This window comes from Empidonax traillii, unplaced genomic scaffold (assembly GCF_003031625.1).
Source record: "Empidonax traillii isolate 1590-97213 ecotype Southwest subspecies unplaced genomic scaffold, ASM303162v1 scaffold992:size1346157, whole genome shotgun sequence".
NCBI classification, from domain to species: Eukaryota; Metazoa; Chordata; class Aves; order Passeriformes; family Tyrannidae; genus Empidonax; species Empidonax traillii.
The window spans coordinates 955,297-961,296 of NW_020956185.1; the positions used below are offsets into that span (position 1 = coordinate 955,297).

At 58.7% G+C, this 6,000-nt stretch overlaps 1 protein-coding gene across 1 annotated transcript in view; it reads right to left on the reverse strand.

The window, feature by feature from the left end:
- BAHD1 (bromo adjacent homology domain containing 1) overlaps window positions 1–3,945 on the reverse strand; it is a 28,159-nt gene extending 24,214 nt beyond the window's left edge. Inside the window, exon 1 of the mRNA XM_027903724.1 lies at window positions 3,732–3,945. The gene's annotated coding sequence lies outside the window, so the exon portion shown is untranslated. The remainder of the gene's footprint in view (window positions 1–3,731) is intronic.
- Window positions 3,946–6,000: the final 2,055 nt, after the last annotated feature.

Genomic DNA, 6,000 nt, shown 5'->3' on the forward strand with positions numbered 1-6,000 from the left:
CTGTTCTTCTAATGGAAGGGGTTTTCTATTCCCATGCACTATCACTGTGACTCTACTTTATTTATAAAAAAGCTTCGTGCTAAAACAGCAAATCTGGGCAGTAACTGGACAAAGGCCTGTGGCATTGTCCCACACAATCTCATTTCCTTCTGTCTTTTAAGAAATAAAACCAGTAGTATTACATTTAAGTGTGTTTTCCATATTTAAAGAATACCAGGTGCCAGTACAAGTGCAAAAGAGGGTTAAACCGTGATGGTCTTGTTGGAGATAATTCATGCACTCAGAGCAACAATCTGGCCATGAATTTTAATATTTTTTGCCATTACAATCCACGTCTCTGGTGTGAATGGAAGAGGAGCTGCCATGCCGGACAGAGAGCACTGCTGAAGGACCCAAAGCCTCCAGTCCTTGTGCTGAAACACAGAGCACAATTCCCGAGCACCCTCCACAAAACACCCCCTCCCTTCAAACACAGTTTGCATCCAGAAGCTGCAACGTTTTCCAGCCTTTCCATTGGGAGAAATAGCTGAAGACAGCCCAAATGTGAAGCTGGGAATATAACCGGCAGCTCCCCTCTGAGCTGCTGGAAGCAGGAATGTAAATACACAGAGAGGTGAAGCAGGAGAGCAAATCAGAGCCCTCTGGATGGGGGACAATCCCCTGGGACCACCACATGTCCCTCGCTGTCACACACCAGCCACCCCGGCCCCTGCCAGCCCACAGCTTATGTCTGGAACTATTTTAGGTTTAGGGTTTCTTTGGGGTGTTTACCTTTTTTTTTATTATTTTTTTTTAAATTTATTTCCCAGTTATCTGAACCGCTGCTTGTTTATTATTAATAACATGAGAGTTGTGACTTAATTGGTTCAGCTGGTCGGGCATGACCAGCCAGGCTTGTTCTGCCCCTGCTTCCGTGGGGTGTTTGGACGTGGTTAATTGAGATCCCAGAATCATTCAGGTCGGAAAAGACATTCCAAGACCAAGTCCAACCCGTGACCCATCCCCATCTTGTCACCCAGCCCAGAGCACTGACTGCCACGTCCAGTCGTTCCAGGAATGGGGACTCCACCACCACCCTGGGCAGCCCCTCCCTCTGCCTGACAACCCTTTTCGTGAAGAAATTCCTTCTGATGTCCAAATGGGGACAACCAACTGGGAGATGGGGTAAAAAAAAAAGCCCCACACAGCTCCTTGTGGATGTGATATTTGCACATCTGGGCACACCCTCTTGTTTTCGCAGTGCCAGGTATCGTCATTCCCTCATTTCCCTGCGATCTGAACGCGATGCCAAGCAGCAAACGTGCCTTTGCCTCCCATTCCTAATTATTTTTCAATTGTTTACTTTGGACAGCTTTGCTGCTAAGGGCTTATTTTCCGTGCTGCAGCAGCATTAGGAAAGCATTTGCTTGAGGGTGGATTTCCCCCAAATCCCAGCCAGGCGCTCCCTAGATCGGATCTCCCCAGGTTGGACCAGCACACATGTACCACGGAGCCCCCGAGTGACACACCATCACAGCACACAAAATCAACCTGCAAAAACCTCAGACACAACAAGTTCCACCTCAACAGGAGGAAGAGTTTTCCATGGAGGGTGGCAGAGCACTGGAACAGCTCCCAGGGAGGTTGTGGAGTCTCCCTCCCTGGAGACATCCCGAACCCACCTGGACGCATTCCTGTGTCCCCTGCTCTAGATGGGGATGACCTCCAGAGAGCCCTTCCAGCCCTAACAGTCCTGTGGTTCTGTGACATTGGTTAAAAACACAAACAAACACTAAGGCTGCCAGAGTGGAGACAGAAAGGTGATGGGCATGACTGGCAAGGAGGACAGAGCACAGACATTAAACCAAACTGTTGAGTTGGATGAGAAACCTCAGCGACCTCCAAAATAACATTTCTGCTGCAAGACCCAAGGTTGCGACTGCTTTCCTCCCAAAACCCACATTTCTAAGTGGCATTTTACTGTCCTGTGCAACTGTCACCATCAACACCCAGCAAACAGAGCATCTGGAAAGGATGCACTCTCCCAAAGTTGAGGGAATCATTTTCCCTCGCAGGTTTGCTGTTTCCCAGCTGGTTTTACACCTATCGGCGATGCTACACTTCCCTGCTCTGCTCCAGAAGAGCAGCTGGAAAGCTCCCTTGGAAATGCTGCACTGAATTCATGAGGAAAACAAACAGAAATCAATGTTTGAATCCAAAATGTCCTGGTAAACCAGCCTAACACACGGTTTCCTATCGCCAGCAAATATTTAGACAGTTCCAGCTGAAGCTGGGGAAGGATTCAGGTAGGCAGGACATGCCAAACGTGAAGGATGGCTCGGGATGAATATGTGAGCAGGATATCTCTGCTAAAGCGATCAGCGGCGTGCTGGTATTTAAATCACATTAAGATTTCAAAAGCATCAGTCTATCACGCAGCTCGTGGCACTCCTTCCCGCAACCACGAGGGCTGGAAGCCTTCAAACCAGCCTCCTGGCCCCCCCCCGAACATCAGAGATCCCCTCGGCGTGGAGCAAGCGCTCGCTAATTGTGGCAAACTGATGGGCAGATCAATTAACCGGGCGAGCCAAAGCCCGGCAGAGCCTCTCGCTTTGAGGTTCGCCCGCTCCTCACAATGATGACTTCAGACGGAGCACGAGGGGCAGCTGGATTCCTTAAAACAAAACACAGCCACAACCTCCCTCAGATAAGCATTTCGTGGAAAGAGAGAGGGGAGGGGGAGAGGCGAACAGAACAGCTCCCGAGCGCTCTCGTATTTTTTTAAGTTTTCACGGCTGCTCCCGGGGAACAGAGGGGTCCCTGCCGCTCCCCGTGCCGGGGGTGGGGGTCCCTGTGCCGGGGTTGGCTCCGAGCGGAGCCCAGGGAGCACTTGCTCGTCTTCCCGAGCTCTGCCCAGTCACATGTGCTGGCTCCTGCGCCTCGTAGAAGCAGCTGGAAAAGAGGGAGCCAACGGAGCTGCCTCCATTAGGAGCCACCGCTACACAAAAGGAGAAGAGGAAACAAGCCCTCGGCCACTGGGGCTGCCGGCAGGAAAGGAGAGGTGTCCAGGGCCACGGAGAACGCACGGCAAGTGGGGAAAACCGCGATGGAAACGAAATCTGCTCCGCTGAGCCCCGGAGAGGCTCGGTGGCACCTGCCCGACAGGGACACGGGGCTCACGCCGCATCACCTCGGGAAACCACCGGGAACTCGACGGACGCACCCGCTCTACCAGCAGCCACCCCGCCGCGGGGCTCACGGCCCCGCCCGGCCGCGGGGACCCCCCAAAACCCCGACCCGGCCGGGCCGTCCTGTGCCAACTCCCGGCCGGGCAGCGCCAGCTCTGCCCCAACACCGGCGGGGCCGCGGGCAGCGGCGGCTCTCCCGGGAACCGGCCCCGCACCGGCAATGCCGGGGCGAGCAGCCCCCGGGGGCCACAAACCCCGCAAGTCCCGGGGTCCCCCCCCCGCCGCCTTTGTGCTCCCCGAGCGCCCGGGGCGGGGGACCCGCGGGGCTCGGCGGGTCCGCTCCGGCCTCGCACCGGCGGGACCGCGCGGGGTAACGCCGGCCCGGCCCGAGCCCGCGGTGCCCTCCTGGCGTTCCCTCCCCGCCGCCGCCGAGGGAAGTTCCCGGTGGCCCCGCGCCTCCCCCCCCCCCCCCCCAAACCCCGGGGCGGCGGCGGCGGCACCTGCTCCCGGCCCGGCAGAGTTCCCGGGGGCGGAGGGACGACGCGGCGCCGCGTGGGGACTCACCGGGAAGCTGCCGCAGGCCCCGGGGGGAGAAATCCAGCGGCGGGAGCGCGGCGAGTCCCGGGCTCCGCGCCGCTGCTGCGTCAGCGCCGCCGCCTCCTCGGCTGCGGGATGGGGACGAGGCGCCGCCGCCGCCCGCCCCTGGCCGCGGGGCGTCGCGGAGCGGGCGGGCGGAGGCCGGAGCGGGCGGCGGAGGGGCCGGGAGGGGCGGAGGAGGGGGCGGAGGAGAGGGCGGAGGAGGGACCGGGGGCGCCGCCGCCGCCGCCGCGAACTCCCCGCAAGCCGCGAGCGCCTCCGGCCTCCTTCCTGCTTCCTCGTCCGCAGCCAATCGCCGCGCGCCGCCCGCCGCTCGCCCCGCCGCGCCGCCCAATCAGCGCCACCGCCCCGCGCCGCCACCGCCCAATCAGCGCCGCGCCCGCCCCCGCCCCGCCCCCCCCCCCGCCCCCCCCCCCCCCCCCCCCCCCCCCCCCCCCCCGCCCCCCCCCCCCCCCCCCGAGCCCCTCAGCCCGCGCCCCCCGTGCGGGGTTCGGGATCACCGGGAACACCGGGATAGCCGCGCACCCGGGGAGCCCCCGGTGGCCGCGGGTCCCTCGCGGGACGGGACGCTGTCAGAGACCCCCCCATCCTGCACCCGGGACGCCCTCGCCCCTCCCGGGTGTGCCCGGAGCATCCCGGGGGCTGCCGCGCTTAAACCGAGTCCCCGCATCCAAACTCCGGGAAAGTCGGGAGTCCCGGGGGTTCGGCGGGAGCCCCGCGGGAAGCTGCCGGGGAGGAGAGGCACGAGGCACGGGTGGCCCGGCGCCCATCACTCCCACCCGGGGATGGGCACTGGAAAGGCCGCGGGCTCCCCGTGGCTGTGGCTGCCCCCGAGCGGCCCCGTGACCCGCCCCTCCATTCCGGTTGAGGGGGGAAAAGGCCAACAGGGAGTTCTCTGGTGTCCCAGAGGTTCCCCACAGAGCCCGTCCCCACCGGGACGTGTCCGTGGTCTCCGTGGTCTCCCCAGGAGGTGTGATATGGCAGCGGTCGTGTCTTCTTCCCAACCAGAACATCTGGAAATTTCCATATTCTCCTCAAAACCGGATTTAAAACCCTAAAGGAAACTCGAAAAGCCTCAGAAGTTATTTAGTACCTGTCTTTGGCAGCACCACAGCACCACTGAAGCCCCTCCGTCAGTTGTAGAACGGGGTTTTTCCATGGGGTCGTGGAGTCTCCTGAGCTGGATCACGAGTCCCACTCCTGGTCCTGCACAGGACAGCCCCAGCATCCCACCATGTCCCTGAGAGCCTTGTCCAAACTTGTCCTGAGCTCAGGCTGTGACCACTGCCGTGGGGAGCCTGTTCCAGTGCCCAGCTTGTCCCATTGCTTTTAAACCTGGGAAAGCTCCAAGGAGGAACTGGCACATGGAACAAGCAACCTACGGAACACCAGGAGCTAAATGCACACACAGCGAGGGTGGGACCCCGAGGGTCTGCTTGAAATCCAACTAAACTGCAGGAAACCCAGGGAGCTGAAATACTTCCTGCCTTCTTCTGGTGGTCCTCGGTCCATCAGGATCTTGCAAACAGAGCATGGTATGATTTTTGCAGGATCCAGATGTTACACAGGGAAAGACTAAGGAAAAATTCAGCTATTTGGAGATACTGATTCCCCAGAGAAATACCAGTCACTGGTGAAGCAGCAGGAAAAAATAAATATCCTTAATAGCTACACCCCTGGAAGCCCTCAAGGTGCAGTAGGGCAACTCTCCTTTAAAACACCCTGATACTGCGTGGGAGTTGGACTTGGATGATCCTTGTGGGTCCCTTCCACCTCAGGATATTCTGTGATTGCCCCATTTCACTGCTTCCCTTCAGAAATGCTGCCTTTGGATGAGACTTTTCCAGGCTCCATTTAAGGCAGTTGGGCATCGCCAAGAGCTGCTGCACAAGCACAGGTGTTGTCTCTCCTCAGACCAGAGCTGCTCCCCACCTGAAAATCAGAGGCAGCTTGTATTGCTGCCAAAGTGCTCCCTAAAAATTATATTTTATGGGAGTTCTCCCCTCTACTCTGAGCCACAGGAACGGGAGGGAAACCACAGCACTGCCAAGACCAGAGCGAGCTCCATTCTGGTGTAACACAGAGCACACTCCCTCCAGTTATTAGAAGTGTTCAAGTGACTTCCAGAGTCTACCCCTTGGACTCCCATTGCTAAACAGAGTGACATCTGGAGCAGGAAAAAGAAAAATCTGGGAATTCTGGAGTTCTAAATCCACCCCCCATCTTCAGCGATAAA